Genomic DNA, 16,703 nt, shown 5'->3' with positions numbered 1-16,703 from the left:
TTTTCCAGTAGCTGTACTGGCCGCGAATGCATCCCAAGTCCTCAGGGCAAATTAATCATTAAAAAACACTTGCTTTTAAACCATGTTTTATATTTACAAAGGTACACTCACCCGAGGTCCCTTCCATGGCCTCATTGTCTGGGGGTTGGGAGGGTGCTTCAGTCAGGCTGAGAAAAAGATCCTGGCTGTTGGGGAGAACGGAGTGCTGTGTGCTCTCCGCAAGCTCATCCTCCTCCTCCTCCTCCACCTCTTCCCCATCCGCAGAATCCTCAGGCATGGCTGAGATTACCCCCGCCTCGGAATCCACGGTCAGAGGTGGGGTAGTGGTGGCGGCCCCCCCTAGAATTGCATGCAGCTCAGCGTAGAAGCAGCATGTCTGCGGCTCTGACCCGGAGCGACGGTTTGCCTCCTTTGTTTTTTGATAGGCTTGTCTGAGCTCCTTAACTTTCATGCGGCACTGTAGTGAGACCCTATTGTGGCCTCTCTCCATCATGCCCTTGGAGATTTTTTCAAATGTTTTGGCATTTCGTCTTTTGGAACGAGGTTCTGCTAGCACGGAATCCTCTCCCCATATAGCGATCAGATCCAGTACCTCCCATACGGTCCATGCTGGTGCTCTTTTTCGATTCTTGGACTGCATGGTTACCTGTGCTGATGAGCTCTGCATGGTCACCTGTGCTCTGCACGCTGGGCAAACAGGAAATGTAATTCAAAAGTTCGCGGGGCTTTTCCTGTCTACCTGGCCAGTGCATCCGAGTTCAGATTGCTGTCCAGAGAGGTCACAATGGTGCACTGTGGGATAGCTCCCGGAGGCCAATACCGTCGAATTGCGGCCACACTAACCCTAATCCGAAATGGCAATACCGATTTCAGCACTACTCCCCTCGTCGGGGTGGAGTACAGATATCGATATTAAGAGCCCTTTATATCGAAGTAAAGGGCTTTGTTGTGTGGACCGGTGCAGGGTTAATTCGGTTTAACGCTGCTAAATTCGAGATAAACTCCTAGTGTAGACCAGGCCTTGGTGTCCTTATTTCTCTGTGAGCAAGAGAAGTAAGACTGGCAATCATCCTTAAGTAAAATAATTAAATTTTTAAAAAAGCCTTACTGTACTGCACTATTTAAGTGCCCTGGAGACATCTAGGAATTAATTCTTTGCTGGCATAACTCCACTGAAGTCCTATGACATTCCAGCATTAGCACAGGATATTGTCAACATGATGCAGCATTCTATGTAGTATGTATGCCAAGCGCCTGCATATTCCAGACACCCCCAGAAAGAATTCAGATCAGCTGCTACTAAGCAAGAGGAAAAAGTGAAAGAGCTACTGGAGCTATATGATCTCTACCAAGCTTTCACATTTTTATGTGAGAAGCAGATTCATGGGCCCTGAATGAATGAACCCAGTCCACTGGTCAAAACTAGTTGAAAACCTAGAGGCAAAGATAAGGGTTTGATGGGTTCATGTCGAACTGCATGGGTGTGGAGATTCAGCAGAAGCTTTTCAAATAATAAACTATTTAGCAAAGGGTGCTATGATAGGGTGAGAAAGACACAGCCCGGAGTTAGTTTAGCAGGGGAATAAGAGCTGTTGTTCCCTTCGCTCCCCCCCCCCCCCCTTGGTCCTGTTTACACTGTTTATGACTGACTGGAGTGGGGACAGACAGAACTTCACACTCAGTACTCCCCACTGTGAGCAACTAGGAAAACAGAGCACAAGAAGTAGAAGGTGCTCTGGCTCCTTCCTTTTCTCTGGCAAAGGTAGATGGGGAGTGGGCAGATTAAACTGCTCCAGCAGAAGAGTTGTACTTATTTCCTCTCCCCGCAAAAAGAACAAAGTAGCTGTAGGGTAAGAATTGTGTTTGAGTCAGTTTGTCCTCTGGTCTGCTCCTGGGGTGGTCCAGTTACGTGCTATCTTCCTCAGGGCAGATAGTTACTTTACACTACTTAAACAGTGTATTCTGTAATGCTCACTGGATGTTGCCCCAGTTTGGAGCTGAGATCACTCTCTCCTTTATCATGGTACTAAAGGATTCTACAGTACGTTCACCAACCAAACAATACACTTTCAAAATTTACTATCCGTCAATAATTAACGCAACGCCATAGAAATAAAGGTCTCCCATTTTGTGTATTCGTTCTGTAGGATGGAGAGGCAGCAGTCCTTCCATAGTTAGGGCCCCAATTCAGACAGCATTCATATCTCCAGGAAGGGTGCTTAAGCATATGCTTAACTTCATGCACATACTTTAATCCTATAGAAGTCAGTAGTGTTGAAGGATTTGCTTGAAGTTATACATGTGGTAAGTCCTTTGCTGAATTGGGGGCAAAGGTTGCAACCAGCTTCCACTATAAAGCTCTGCTCAGTGCCACTCAAATGTGGGCTTGGAATATTGGACAGGATTTAAAATTGTCGTATTTATAATTTGTCAAACTGCTTTTGAGTTAAAGGTCAGTCTTACCCTGATTTGAAATCTTGCCCTTTATCTAGCATTTTGTCTCCTTCTAGCGCAATCACCTCTTACTAGTCTTCAAACTTTTCAGAAAAAGTTAAATCTATTGGAAGACTTATACATTAGCTATATTTAGTTGATATTAAGCAAAATTATTTTTTCCTTTTATTTTTTTTGGTGGATTATTTTAGGGCAGAATCTTGCTCCCCATAGTTTTAGTGAGAATCCTGCTTTCAGTTATGTCAATGACATTTTATTGCCATTGACTTCATTGCAGGCAGGATTAGTCACTATATAATCTTACCCTTTTGCAACTAACAAATCCATACTAATTTTGTTCCAAGGTTGAGTCGGAGCTTCTTGAGCTAGATCTGCAAAGGGACTAAGGTGCCTAACTGCCACTTTAGGTGCCTAAGGGCAAAATTTAGATCCTCAAAACCCTTGCTCAGTAGCCACCTAACACTTCAGATGCCTAAAGTCCCTAGGTGCCTATGTTTTTACTGAAGTCTCCATGGCACCTAAATTTCTGCTGCAGGGTATGTGCAAAGCTGCCTAGTTTTAATGCCCATGTGTCTAGCTCATGCCTACACTCCAGTAGGATCCTTGCCCTGCCTATCTCACCCTGTGGGGTCCAACCCACTAGGTAAGTTCAGAGAAGCCCTACCAGATTGGGCCTCACACAAACTACCGTTGGAAGGGAGGCACTGTTCCCTTCAACCCAGTGGTTAGAGCCTTCACCCAGACTATGGGAGATTTGGGTTCAAATCTGCCTTCTACTGATGTGGTTCAACAAGTCAAACCCATATTGCCCCGCTGACTACTCTAGCTTCTGGATAATGGGTAGTCTGAGGTGGTGTACTCTCCACATCTGGTTTTGAAATTGTTCCACTTTTATAAATAAATTAAATATTCATTGAGCTGGAGAAAGCATGAGAATGACTTAATAGCCCAGTGGTTAGGGTACTCACCTGGGATTTAGAGTACAAAGTTCAAGTCCCTGTTCCAATGAATATTTATTTGTGGATTCCACCAAGCAGCCAGCTGCCTAAATGTTAGGCGTCACAATTACTGAATGTAAGTCCTCTTGGTGGCTCTAGCCCCTTGTGTCATAAATAGCTTCTCTGCTATATTTTGTAATATTTGGCTGAGAGACCTCTAAGTACTTATGCTTTTTCTACTCATGAACTGAGCCCCATTCTTTTCCACTTTAAAGGAAAAAACAAACGGTGGATACCTTGAGCCTCAAGTACTATTAATTTCCCTTCAATAAAGAGTGATGGGTGGGTGGTATGTTAGCAACCCTCCCTGTGATTGTACCTTGCCAGGTTTGTATGTTTCTGCATTTCTGGTAAATTAATAGTATCAGGAGAAACTATGCTGCCTTTCAGATGAAATGGGAAATGACTGCTCTGATTACCCATGTCCATTAATGATTCTGTGGCATTTTTTGTAAAAGTAGAGGGCTCTGGTCAAATATTGTATCTGTTTATCTAAAATTCTCCTTGCAACATAAAATAGAGAATTTACTTTTCACTTCCCCTTCTAAAGACTCCTGTGTAGTGTTGCCATAACAGAATGGCTGTTGTATTTTATTACCAGAGGTAGCTGAACTTCACTTGGGCGGATTCCTTACATGTAGAGCTATTTACAGCTTGCAGAATGCTTTAGGATCCTTCTGGATGAAAGGCACAATATAAGTTTATTTATTCTGGTTTTGCAAGATTTCAGTGGGACACCCAAAATCTATGTAATGTCTGGGGGATAATAAAATCAAGAGAGCTTGTAAAACTTTCAAGGTCATCATTATTGTGAATTTCTTTAAGAGCAAGAAATATCCTGGTGTAATTCATGGACTTGTCATGTGAAAAAATATATTACATCAATTAAAATTTAATGAATTAAAATCTAATTACTGATATACTTTAATACAATTTAGACATGACAGATATTTGCATCTTTTTATCATTTCTTTACTGTCTTCATTCAGAATTGCTTTAATCACAGCAGCAAGCTAGCAAGAGTTAGCTGTGTCTCCTAACATTTGACTGTCTCTGAATATGTTGGAATCATTGCAAGGAGTGTCACTTTTTCATTTATTATGTTATTTTCAGGAGCAGGGTCCATGTCATTATTTGTCACAGCTGTACAACCTCCAGCAGTCTGCATTCATTCCTCCATGTTTTCAGAGTTAAAATTCAGGGATTTTTTTCCTTTTTGTACAAACACATCTTTCCATATGTTCTTGTACAAAAAGGGATGAATTTTCAGAAGTGCTTGGAACCCAGCCACACTCATAGGAGTAGATTGGGAGCTACTATGTACTGAGCATTTTCAATAATCTAGCTGTCACAGTTCAGGGCAGCTACACCTGTGTTCCCCCTCTGTGGTCTAGCAAGGGCACTCACTCTAGGATAGAGGCTCCTCAACCATTACCACTCTTGGGTAAAGATCTGCAATTCTCTCCTTCCTTATCAGGATTTTTCCAGGATGCACAGCTCCTTACCAAGGATGTGACTTCCCCCAGCAAGTGAGACTGCCTAAAAGGGCCTACCTTTCCTTCTCCCCACAGGCTATGAACAGTTTAATTGCCCATAACTTATATCACACAGCCCTTTCTAAGCAAGCACATTTATTCTTAAGGTGAAAACATCACAAAAAAGCCATTACAATTATAAAAACTTTAATGCATGATAATAAGCTCACCAGCGATCATCCCAACTCCAACAAAGGTTCCTACAGGTGATAAGGCCTTCAGTCAAACGTACCAAAGTTTTTTTCCTGTGAGCACAAGTTCATAACAGCTGTTAGATCAGAACAAACCTTCCCAGGAGTCTGAGAGTCACTCCTTTATACCGTTTGGGCCTTTGCTCTGCAGAGATTGAGAACAGATAATCAGACAGACAATGACCCCCTCTTAAGGGCAAAGCTTCAACAGGTTGGGTCTTTGCATAACTGGAGGTGGTAACTTGCATTCACCTTCCCCTAAGTATTGCCTAGGAATCCTACTTAACTTTGTCTGACATATTGTTTAAAATAGCTCATAACACTTCCCAAAGTTTACAGTGGCCACATCCTCTGTCTGGAGAAGTTACCTACAATCCCACGTTAATCCATAAACATTTACTTTTTTAATACAATGCACTCCTATGAGATCTAATTCAATAAGGTTTGTCCAGGATATTGCAGGAAAGTGCCATATCTGTCACATCAGCCACTTCATCTAAGAATAGCAACAGAGTCCTGTGGCACCTTAAAGACTAACAGATGAATTGGAGCATAAGCTTTCGTGGGTGAATGCCCACTTCGTCAGATGCATGCATCTGACGAAGTGGGCATTCACCCATGAAAGCTTATGCTCCAATACATCTGTTAGTCTTTAAGGTGTCACAGGACTTTTTGTTGCTTTTTACAGATCCAGACTAACATGGCTGCCCCTCTGATATCTCTCATGAGTGCCCATATGACAATTTGGGGAATCTATCTTTACACATTTTCTGAATTCTGATTGATACTGGGATTTCCTGATGTGTATGTGTGTCAGATTGCAGTTACCATTTTGAATGTAGGGTGTCTCATGTCCTTTTACCTCCACATTGGACTGGAATTCTAAAAGGCAGCAGCCCTGGGCTGACAATAGAAGGTTATTAAACCTTGATGGTCCCTGCTTCCAAATATAAATAACCTAAGCAATATGCTGACTGCTGCCCAGGAGAACTGGTTTATCATGGGAGAGGTCACATGGCAATGAAGTCACCTGATAGTAGTCTGATCACCAGCTGAGGTGCATCAGGTGGTCACATGACAGAGGAAATTGGAAGGTTATAAAAGGGCAAGAGCCTTCAACCATTTTTATCAGCTCAAGTAAAGTGAAGCTGCTGCAGGATCCTGGTGAAGCAGGGATAACTCTACCTACCTGACCACAGATGGAAGTAAGGGTGTGTGAAAGTGAGGGGCATTGTGTTGGGGGGGGGGGATGACATGTTGTTTTCTGAATAATCTGTCCCACCTTGTGCTTTCTCTCTTAAGTAAAAAGAGAGTTGAGAAACCTTTTGCTAAGCTTGTGTCTATTTGCTTCTCTGTGTTGTGTCCCTTAAGACAAACTGTAAACCAGAAGGGTTCACCTCTTTGGTGGGATTTTGGGGAACGTACTAGAGCTTCTGGAGAGGCTTGAGGGAGACTGCACTAGTTTCAGAGCATAGGCAATTGGATTGGGGGATCCCCACTGCTGAAAGGAGAGTCAGACACAAGGTCTGCACCTGGAGTGCATGCCTAGGCACAATGCCAGAGACAGTGCCTAAACTCTGCCCAGCCACAGAACATGGGATTCAGTTTTTGGATCCTCCCCACAGCACTCAACCCATTTTCCCTACCAAAATGAGCAATATATCTTAAGTTATCAGATTTATAATTGATGTCTTTATTATTAATTTCTTCTCAGGAACTGTTTTGATTTTCTTTATTGAACACAGCTGTGAAAAATGTGCTTCTGAACCCTGATTTTAATATTGCCTCAATCCTTTGGTCCACAGGCTGAACTTTTGCAGTTGTATTGGCATGGAGAGCAGATTGTGCTCATCAACTGTTTAAGTGGCCAGATGAATACCTACCTTGCCAAACAATAACACAACTTGGAATAGCAACTTGTATGATATCACAGTTGTTTTGTCTGTTGGCACTAAACTACCAAAAAAACCTTGAAGAATATCAGAAATCATCTACGCTCTGGATTGTCTTCTGCATGAAACAGGCAGGTTATTCATACTGATGTGCTTAAAGCAACATAGCTTCACGTATTTGCTAGGCATATAATGAGATGCAAGTGCAGTAAGCCTCTGGCAGTTTCCTGTATATGAAGCCAGTGTTTTCTCAGGCAACAGCATCCAGAAATAGTCAGTTTCATCAGCATTGTAAATATGGTCTGGCTGCAATTCCTCCTTTTTTCATGACATTAAAACTAGACTTGGCAAAGCAGTCATAAACATAAAATAAGAAACATTCCTGCCCTGACAGAGAGATGGATTACATCGCTGAACAAGTCATTTCTATCTCTACATTTTATGAATCAGTTTCCACCTGAATGGATCCCCTGATGCAGTAGAAACTGACAATTCTGCCAGCAATAGAGAGCTATTAGAGTCTATAATCCAGTTTAAATATTTTCAGCCAGTCGGCACTAGCTGAAAGTGGGACAGCTCCATGTTGCTACTCAAATGATTTTTTGTTTCACAGCTGTACTCAGACATGCTGTGCCCTCATTTGGTTTTGTCCACTCCAGACAGATTACTTTTTCCAAACCTTCATAGTTGAAGCTTTCCTCCATTTTCTAAGGATAGGCTGTGGATATGGGAACCAAGGGACCAAGATTCTACTGCCAACTTTGACACTATCTTGCTGTGCAACTGTGTCACTTAACCTCTTTGTGACTTAGTATTTTCATCTATAAAATAGGACTAATGATACTCTTGTTTGTAAAGTGCTTTGAGATCTAGAGGTGGAGAACCAGAGTGTTAGGGCCGATGCAATCATTGGCCCACATCATCCCTTCCCTTTGAAAAACCACACATGGAGATTCAGAGGATATGTAGGTCCCAGCTCAGATAGATGTCCATGCTCTAGTTCTGCTTGAGCTAGCAGCCTAGCCGCAGCTACACAGGCAGTGGCTCGGGTTAGCTAACCAAGTACAATCCTGCCCAACCCACTACGCAGGTAGCTAGCCTGTGCCACCACAGCCACACTGCTATTTTTACATTCTAGCTTGAGCAGAGCTAGCTATGTATGTCCCCTGAGCTGGGACTCTAACCTCCCAGCTGCTATGTAGACATACCCGGAGGAGAAAAAAATCTCCAAGTATCCCTATATAGAGACCACCACAGTGTCCTGTTGCAGGGCGGAGTTCTTTTCCAAACTGTGGGTCTACTCCATGTGCATATTTAGGATCCCTCTAATAGTAATATTATTTTCCCCGTTAAGCCAGAGAGGCGACAAAGTTGTATATCTTTTCTTTTGCACTCCTTAGTCTCCAACTGAGGCACTGTCCACTCCAAACCAATATGGAATTTAAACAACAACCATCACCATTTTATGACTGTTCTAAAATCCTGAGCTTTCATGAGAAGTTTGGTACAGCGACCTTCTTTTCTTGTTATTGAGTAAGCATAATTTACACAAAGAGCTGATTTCCAAAATATATTCAGCAATAAAAAAGAAATGCCCTTGATTAAGTGACAGAGGTATTTAGGTGATAACTGCACCTATAATGAAATAGAAGATCAAAAATGTTAACCATCTTGGCTGACAACACTGGGTGATTAATAGCACTAATATGCTACCTATAATTTCAGTGAAAAAATGCCCTCTCAGGCTGTGACAAAAAGCCATTTTGCAGCCATCTGAGTTTCATAAATTTGGATGTTCATAAAACTGGGCCTCTATTACACCAGGTTATTTCGTTAGTGAGATGTCTATTAGAATCCTTTTAGTTCCAAGTACAACACCCTAGTTGTGGCAGCCTCAATAACAAGAAAATCTCTCAGCAATTCCATTCTAGGCAGACTGTTAGCTGCAGAGTCCCTGAGTAGACCCTGCTGGGATGTACTAAACGTTCCCCCATCCATTTTAAGATAGTACCAATTAATGTGTAACATGTTAGAAGTCACACCCCCATCATGTGCATTGCTCCACTCTGTAGACAAGCCCTAAGATCCTGATTCTGCAATGAGTTCTTCACATGCATCCCTGCAGAATTCCACTGAAGTCAATGGGGCTCCGCACAGGAATCCACCCATGTGGAGCTCTTGGCAAAATCAAGACCTAAGACAAGTCAGAACACAGAACAAGTCAGAGAAAGAGGAACAAGGAGAAATATTTGGTGAGGTAAAGGAGGTTGGAAGTATTCCTGAAAGGAATAGATTAATGGGAAGCTCTGAAGAGGGGGATTCATCACTCAAATTACATTAGAACATAAGAATGGCCAATGGTCCATCTAACCTAATATCCTGTCATCAGACAGTGGCAGGTGCCAGATGCTTCAGAGGGAGTGAACAGAAATTACTAATGATCCATACCATCATCCAGTCCTAGCTTCTGGCAGTCAGAGATTTAGGGATACCCAATGATGCATGGGTTTGCATCACTGATCTCTTGCCTAATAGCCATTGATGAATCTATCCTCCGTTAACTTATCTAATTCTTTTTTTAACCCAGTTACATTTTTTGACCTTCACAACACCCCCTGACACTGAGTTCCCCAGGTTCACTGTGCATTATGTCCTTATGTTGGTTTTAACCCTGCTGCTTATTAATTTCATTAGGTGACCTCTGGTTTGTGTGTTATGTGAAGGGGTAAATAACACATCCTTAGTCACTTTCTCCCCACCATTCATGATTTTAAAGACCTCTCTCATATCCCCCTTAGTCACCTTTTCTAAGATGAACAGTCCGTCTTTCTAATCTCTTCTCATATGGAAGCTCTTCCATACCCCTCATCATTTTTTGTTGCGGTTGTCTGTATTTTTTCCAATTCTCATACATCCTTTTTTGAGATGGGGTGACTAGAACTGCACACAGTACTCAAGGTGTTGGTCATAGATTTATATAGTGGCATGATATTTTCTATCTTTCGTGTATTTATATTCTTATAAGTATACAGGAAGTGGTGTAAGAATTGGATGGAATACTAAGGCTATATTTTGCAGCACCGTGTCACTTTAAGGGTTGGAACTCTTTAAAAGAGGTCAGATGAACACAGCTCTGGTGATTGGGGGGGCGGGGGAGGTTGCAGCAGAGTTTAGTGCTCCTGGAAGACACTAGCAGTGAGACTGGTACTACATCTGCATGTTAGGACTGACAAAAACTTTAACACAATGTTCCAGGAGCGTAACATTAATTTGGTAACTGAGAAGTTAGAGAGTTTCCAGAACAAGGGATAACTTGATAGATGGTTGAAGCCAAGAGAAAGCAGTAAGACAAGGACATGGGTGTGGGGGGTTTGCTGGTTGATAATTAATACTACATGTGCCTGGTTATTGGGATAGTTATTGGGTCACTGGGATGATCACTCGATGCATATGTTGGTTTAGATTAATAGCCCACAATTGGGAAATAAGAAAGGCCACATAAGGGCTACTGATAATACACATCCATAGTTAAGAGACAATGCCTGAGTTATTCACAATGAAGAACCTACTACTTTGGCTCCAGGCAAGTTACACAGTTTGTTTTGCCAAGGCTAGGACCCAAAAAATCTAAAGGACAATGAAGAGTTACACCCTCTGAGCTCAGGTCAAGGAGTTGTCTGGGAGCAACAGACTAGCACTCAGACCCTGCTGTAGGATCTGAAACAGTTAGCCCTTTTTAGGCTTCCACCTCAGGGGGATGGTAAGCTAAGGTGAGATGCACACGCATATAGACTGTTTGCTTTAAAATCCTTCCTCTCTCTGTTATGTTTTATTCCTGCTGTTAACAGTCAGCAATACTTTGGTAAGAAGGTTGGACACTTTATTTACTGTGGGTCACAAGATCCCAAAGTACCCGAATCCAGTCAGATCTATTGGGAGTAAGCATAGTAAATCCACAGAGTATAGCAGCACAGGACCTGGTCTAAGAAATGGACAACTGCAGAATTCCACCCAAAGAAAGGTGCAAGCAAAAACAAAGTTTCTGGGGCCAGGGTCAGAGGTACAGTTGGCCCTGACCATGACACAGAGGAAATGAGTGGTGAAGAGGAATAGGTGATCAGATGGGTGAGATGATTTAGGTCTTGAAACCTTACTGTAATGTTGAATCTGGCACTGGAAAAAGATGGACCACATGACTTGAACTCTTTTGATCAGATGTCTGTGACCTTTAACCATATGTTTCACCCAGCTTTGACTGGAATCTTATTTAAAGCTTTCTTCTTGCCCCCTCAACATGTGGCAGCATTCACAGTTCCCATTTGTACTGACCCTTTGCAGCATTATCTTTATAACTAGAACACCGCTGAACAGATCTCTGCTTATTGTATTTTTAAATTAAACAATCAAGTATTTCTGAGCTGAGAACCTGAATTCAGAGAAGCAGCGGTAGGGTGACCAGATGAGAGGAAGAAAATATCGGGACACATGGGGGTGGGGGGCTCCACCAGTGGAGCAAAAAAAAAGCGGAGTGCCATCGGCGGAGAAAAAAAAAAGCGGAGTACCGCGAAATATCGGGACAAACACCTAGATATCGGGACAGTCCCGATTTTATTGGGCCGTCTGGTCACCCTAAGCAGCGGTGTTAAAGAACTGGTCACAATCAGTCCCAACCTACATCACCTGTGATGCTTCTCAGGCCAGTGGTGGGCCTTTGAAAGGAAGAACTCAGGCCATTTATGGCAGCATTTGGAATCGAGCAGCTAGAATGCTCAGACCAGGTTCTGGGTTGCTTGCTGATGAAGGGCTTGAGAGTACTGTTAGTCTGTGCTTTTTGACAAAAGAAGAGGGACCAGTTTTAGTGGGGGTGGGGAGGTTTGGATCTCCAAGACTGGCTCTTTTCCTTTAGTCATGTGGGAAGGCAGGAGCCAAGACTTCTTGCAGGGTCAGAAAAACTGCTTTCCCTCTTTTCTATGAAGAAGTGGGGTCTGGTCCCTTGGAGCTGTGGAACTATTTTCCTTGTTCTTTGGATTGTTTTATAACCTAGGTACCTGGAAGGTGGTGGACTTGCTAAGGGATGTGGTTGGAGGGTGATCCCCAGGACTGGATCACAATATTGTTGTTGCTTGGGGAATGATGTGCAAGATAAGTAAGGTGTCTGCCCAAGGAGGTGATCTCAAGGGTCAACCTTTGATCTTGCCCCTCATCTTTAATTTATCTCTGAAGTAGGAACAGATTTTCCAGGCTTCCTCAAAGGAAAATAAACCATGTGCTGAGTCTTGACATTCCACCCACCCTCTTCTGTGGGCTCCAGATTCAGAGTGCTACTAAGACGTGGGGAGAATAAGTCCAGCTTCTTAAAGAACAGGGACTTCTCATCCATAAGGCTCTTGTTTAAATCCTATGACCGCTCACTCCATCACAGTCCCTGGAATACACTCTTCCCACCCTCTTCCCTTTGGCAAGCTGAAGGCTCACCTGCTTTGTTGAGATAGGTTAGCTCTCACTATTCCCTTTCACGGGCAGGTCAAAGGGTCATGAGAAAGAGAGCAGAGGCAGCCTGTCTGCAGCTGCAATCTCTTCGTAGGGGTGAAGTGACTAAGCAGTTTTACTGCCTAATAGTTGCCCTTCACTTTCAGCCCAATTACATTCATTTCCTCCAGTTTGTCCTATGTGTTGAACTATATCATTAGGGGGAGAAGATAACTATTTTCACTTCTGTTCAGAGAAGGCCAAACTTTCTAGAACTGCCTGTATATTTGCATACACAAGTTTTCAGGTGCCACTTTGGGTAGCCTATTTATTTTTATTTTTTCCCAATATCCAGATCCTGTGCATGCCACCTCCTTCATTTGCATGCAGTTTGGGGTTTAGATTCTAGCAGCAGCATGTCTCAGGTCAAGCTGAGGCTGTTCTGAGGCCTTCGGCATCAATGTGGTGTCATGGGGGTAATGCTGAGGAAAAATCTCCAAACACAAACAAATGGTAGGCTTTTTTTAAAGGCTGAGCCTGAGATTTTTGGCCTTTAGCACTGAACTAAATGATTAAAATATGTACCTTTAAATGTGAAAACGGTGGTTTATCTTCACTGCTGCCACCTCAGGACAATATCTATATCAAAAGGCCCAGGGGAAGACAGTCAAAGACATGGGTTCGTACTGGAGTCTTGTGTGGGACCCAAAGCAGTGCGTTGGGAGTCAGACTACTTGCCTCTAACCAAGTAGCATAGGATAGGGCAGATTTAGTCAGAAGAGAAGGATAATGAGGTAACAGGCAGCTGCAGGAAGAGAAAGAGAACAAAGGAAAAGGTCTGGCCTTAAAGCAGCCCCACCTTTAATGATGGGAACCTTTTCCACCTCTCACTTCCATCAAACAGCAATATCAGTGGAGTTGTTTGGGATCCTGTGAAAAAACAGACAGGTAAGTAAAAAGGTATTATTTAAGACACTTTAAAATAGCGTGTAAAACTAAAAGGCCAGATTATCTCCCCCATTCCAGCATATTTGTATTGATCCAGTGGCACAAAGGGACAAGAATCTGGACCTATCTAGCCAGAAGAGAATTTCCCCACATGGGAATTTTCTGCTGGTTCTTATGCCAACCTTCTCTCTGCAACATTTGATTTATTTATTGTGTATTACAGTAGTGCCTAAAGACCCAGACACCTCAGGTCTCTGTTGTGCTAGGCACTATGCAAACACACAGTAAGACAGTCCCTGCCCTTAAGAAAAGCTTCTAGTGTAAATAGAGAAGACAAGCTAAGGATGGGATAAAGGGAGTATCATCTGAGATCTCTGCTGAACCAGAAAATTTGGCTCAGGGTATATAAGGATTGTATTTAAATAACATGCATACATATATATTGTAACATTGATTTTCTTTAAAAAAATATATTACAACTACTAAAATGATTTTATAAGAATACCCTCACACTTCTCAGTGCACATGTTTTCAACCATTATATATGCCAAAAGGTGTTAAGTTGGTACATGTGTATATTCATGAATAAACATCTTTTCCTGTGTTTTGTTACACCAGGCATGCACACAATTTTCTTTCATAGATTCTCTGGCAGGTGAATGCCACTATATATTTCCTTACACTGCAGTTATTAGATTAATATACTTAAATGTAAAGCAATCTACATGTTTGTGTATCTGTGTATCTATCTTAGGGTTTCAAAATGCTGCCCATCACCATAGTATTTGAGTGCCTTCCAAAGAAAATCAATAGCAATAGTGAAGTGGAATTCATGGAGTCTCTGGCACTTGTTGAACTGAATTTATGGGCTAGTTTATTATCGCTTGCCACTGATCTGATCAGAAGATATTTTAGGTTCTTGTCTCAATTCAGGCTACAGGAATAGAGAACAGAGTTCAATATCGTGAGAGGATTCTTGGGGTGTATCGCAAGGACACTTATACTGAGGACAATACCAACTTGTTAAGATCTTTATTAAAATGAATGAAAGAAGAATAAACATTACGAAACACAGAGTCACAATGAAGTAACACAATTCTATGACCCCTGGTGGTAACATCTCTATTCTAAAAGACTACTTAAGCTAGCATACTCACACCCTTCCTTGAAGACCTGGTAGTAGGAGAGGGAGGACCAGCCTCGTTGCTGGCATGCCCGAGGAATTGATGGTCCAGGCTTCCCAAAATGGTAGGGTTTAGGTTTGCGTGTTGAGTAGCTAGGCTGTATTGCAAAGCTGAGCTGATAGCTTGATAGAAGACAGGAAAAAGCGATGACCCTCCTGCATGGTTGTTTGCCTTCTTATAGGGTCCGGGTACTGCCCACTGCCAGAATCTAGGCCCAACCTACCAGGCCCAAATCTTATTTCCTCACCCACATAAATCTTTAGGTACACTTAGTCTATAGGTTAACATATTATGACATATATTCATACATAACAGTATCAATTATCTGATTCCCTAAACAGTTACCCTTGGCCTAATTCATGACTTCCATGTTCTGCGGTGTGCCCGGCAGTTACCGGTCTGCTCCAGACCTAAGGTAAACAGATTCAGTTCTTTGTTCTGTTCCCCATTCAGTTCCCCAAAGTTAAGGGGGGGTGACCGGTAGGCCATTTATCTATGCCAAAGGTTACAAACACTCATACTAACTTGCTTTAGCTAATCATACAGGATACAGGCCTGTAGGTTTCTTGCGTTTCAGCCAACTATTATGAATAACCATGAATAACTCTTATGAATACCATAAACTGGAATTCAACAGAAACAAAACCCAAGAAAATACTATGATTCGCTAATAATAAGATATAACAAAATAATATAAATCAAACCAATAGGAAAGCACATTATGCAATATAGCAAGCTAGCAAACGGGCCTTATGGGCTACACACTTCTCCTTTAATAGAGTCAGAACATTGCTCTGGATAGTGTTTTGGTTTTCTGTCACAGGTTTTTATTTTTATTTGCATTTATTTTTGGAGTAGTGTGGGTAGATGGGGCTTACATTATTGCATTCCTACTATGGCGGAACATCTTTACACATTTTGTCAAATCCTGTTATGGTGCATAATACGTTATCTAAATAAGTCTCCTCCTTTCATGTCACAATTTAAATGTTTAAGGTATTTCTGTTGATAAACTCTGTCTTCTCACATGTTTGAGCTCTCTGGTTTTTGTGGAAAGGTGTATTTCACAGAAATTCAAAAGTCTTTTGATATAAACATAATTGACAAAAAGCAATAACAGGAAGGAATGCCCCGCCATGCAGCATCAAGATATTTTCCCATCTAAGGCTTAATGACAACACATGTAAACAAGTTTCCTGCTCTTCAGTTTCCATGACTTTAATAATGCCCTCCAACTAGCAAGAGATTTCTGAAATTGTTCATGCACAGGGAGAAGGTACATGGCTTGGTAAATAAATAAAATGTTGGGGGGGTTTCAACCATGTGAAAAGTTCACTGCTGTTCATTTCAAACAGAGATCAGACATCATTATAAAAAGCCCAGTGTATGCTACATTATTTCTCTGAGAATAGAGAAGGAGGTGAATGATCTAACATAAAAATGTAAATATTTAACAAATGAGTTAGCCCTGATTTCCTCAGAAAGCTGCTGCTCTAAGTGTTGTTGGGTGTTGAAAAGAGCTATGACTTGGATTTTCAAAAGCACTTAGTGGTGACATAACTGCTCTTGTTAACATCAGTGGAAACTTACATTGACTTCTATAGGAGCAGAATTAGGCCAATGGTGAGTGCTTTTGAAAATCCCACCCATGGGCTAAGGTTATCTTATGTTTACTACTTTAAATTAGGGCTTTCATTTAATTGCAGTTAACTCGCGCGGTTAACTCAAAAAAAGAATCTTGAATAAAAAAAAATTAATCACGATTAATCACAGTTTTAATCGCCCTCTTAAACAATAGAATAGCAATTGACATTTATTAAATATTTTTGGATGTTTTTCTACATTTTCAAATATATTGATTTCAATTACAACACAGAAAACAGTGTACAGTGCTCACTTTATATTTCTGATTACAAATCTTTGCACTGTAAAAATGATAAACATGAATGAGTGGATGAGATGTTATAGGTGGGGAAGCATTTGGATTGGGAGCTTAATTTTTGGACATTAGCTACTACTCTTATGTGCACAT

Source organism: Terrapene carolina, unplaced genomic scaffold (assembly GCF_002925995.2).
Source record: "Terrapene carolina triunguis isolate 2854851 unplaced genomic scaffold, T_m_triunguis-2.0 Scaffold42, whole genome shotgun sequence".
NCBI classification, from domain to species: domain Eukaryota; kingdom Metazoa; phylum Chordata; order Testudines; family Emydidae; genus Terrapene; species Terrapene triunguis.
The sequence above is the reverse complement of the archived record's forward strand: the minus strand, read 5'-3'. Positions refer to the sequence as shown.